The sequence below is a fragment of the Penaeus japonicus genome, unplaced genomic scaffold (genome assembly GCF_977035675.1).
Source record: "Penaeus japonicus unplaced genomic scaffold, GWHDUDI00000001_assembly GWHDUDI00000035, whole genome shotgun sequence".
Taxonomy (NCBI): domain Eukaryota; kingdom Metazoa; phylum Arthropoda; class Malacostraca; order Decapoda; family Penaeidae; genus Penaeus; species Penaeus japonicus.
This window is the reverse complement of record NW_028234437.1, coordinates 14714943-14716682: the sequence shown is the minus strand read 5'-3', so window position 1 is coordinate 14716682 and position 1740 is coordinate 14714943. Positions and strand designations below refer to the sequence as shown.

Sequence of the window (1740 nt, the reverse complement as noted above, 5' to 3'; positions counted from 1 at the left end):
CAGGGGATAAGGGTACGTGCTCGCTACCCGGGATTACCCCCCTGCTTTGTGTACACATTCATCAACTTGGAGCCGTTACACATAATGCCTAGGCCAAAGAAGAACGGGGCTTTACGTCGCAAATGTGCAATAGTTGCGACAGAAGCATGAATTGTTGCAGCGAAGCGAAGGCGCCAGGCGCGTTTAGCAGTGAAGAGGCGTCACCACCGTCACCTGTTGCGTCATGTTCACGTGCACCAACGAGTGCACAGAAAAGAAAATCTCTTGTAACTGAACAAAAAGAACAACCAGAAGCTAGTGAAATGAAAATACGATGCATAATTTATGAAGAGACAGTGAAAGAAATAGTGGAAAGCATGTTATGTCCATCGTGTTGTCAGAACAATGCTACTGCTAAATTTACGCACCACCAAATAGACACGTACATCCAAGTGAAGTGATCATGTGGTCACGTTGTAGTGGATACTAAGAAAGATGTACAGGTGAAAGAAAATTGTTATCCCATGACAACATAATTAGTATACTGCATGATGATGCTCGGTGTTGGATGGTGGTAGGCCTACTTAGCATTGAGTACACTTTCTATGGAAAAATATCTGCAGAACATGGACAAGATGATGGACTCGCCATTCAGACGAAAATGAGGAACAAGAACCTGCAAAGAGACTTGGAGTATGCAGCTGGAGGCTTCTGATTGTCACTGCGTCGTCAACAAATCCACTTTTCTCAAATGTAAATTAATGTGCTTTAAGTTGTTACTGTTCCGTCAGTTTTTATGCAATTTACTTAATTTTTTTTCACTGTGTTCGTCATTAATTTTTTTTTTAAATAAGTGTAATTTGGAATTTTTAAACATGCGTAAATGCTGAGTTTATAGGCGCAGCGACACTTGTTGATGTTTTTTTCTTATTATTTGTGTCATTAAAAATCATATAATTGGAAAAGTAAAGCTTCTAGTTTGTTAGGCAATGATTACTTTCATCAAAAATAATTCTAAAAAATGATTATCTTAATTAGCTTGGAAGCCTTAGTCGGTCAAAGTTCGCTTAAGATTTTAACAATTTTTTTACATTTTAATTTTTTTCTCTTTTTCTTTTCCGTGTACCATCTTCAAACTTTCTACACATGTAAGTAGGTATCTTAGCTTTATGTTAATAAAGCTTCATGAAAATTGATCGAGAAGTTTAGGATTACTTCTAGACTTCTAATCTTCTCTCTTTCTTGCCCACTTAACTTTTCAGACATGTGTTTCTTCTTCAAAAAACAGCAGACAGGAGGTTCTTGCTTAGACGAGGCATGAAGGGCTGCAGCAGAAAACTTCTCCTTGGGGGCACCACTTTCGGTCTTTCCTTCAGCAACAGTCTTCTTTACTCTGAAGGCTTCGGACTGCTCCAATCTTGAGATTTCCTTATAAAGGAAGTCAAGGAGAAAGTCCAAATCCCTCTCATGTCCATCCCCATCCCTAGCCCACTCTAGCCGCAGGTCGTGAGGCAAACGGGAGAGGATAATTGGAGTGAGGAACACTTCACACTGTTTCCCAGTGACGCCTAATGCTTGGGTAAGAATTTCATCACGTAGTTTCCACAGCTGCGTCAGTCTTTTTACAACTTGTACTAATGTTAAGTTTACCATTCAGAAGAGCTTAGACATGGGTAAAGATGATTCTTTCTTTTCTACCGTATCTCTCCTTCAGTTGGTCGCACACCACTTGTGTGGGCCATTCCTTTAACCACATTCTTT

At 39.8% G+C, this 1740-nt stretch overlaps 1 pseudogene; it reads left to right on the top strand.

The window, feature by feature from the left end:
* LOC147467558 (uncharacterized) overlaps nt 1-1145 on the top strand; it is a 1921-nt pseudogene extending 776 nt beyond the window's left edge.
* The last annotated feature ends 595 nt before the right edge of the window (nt 1146-1740 follow it).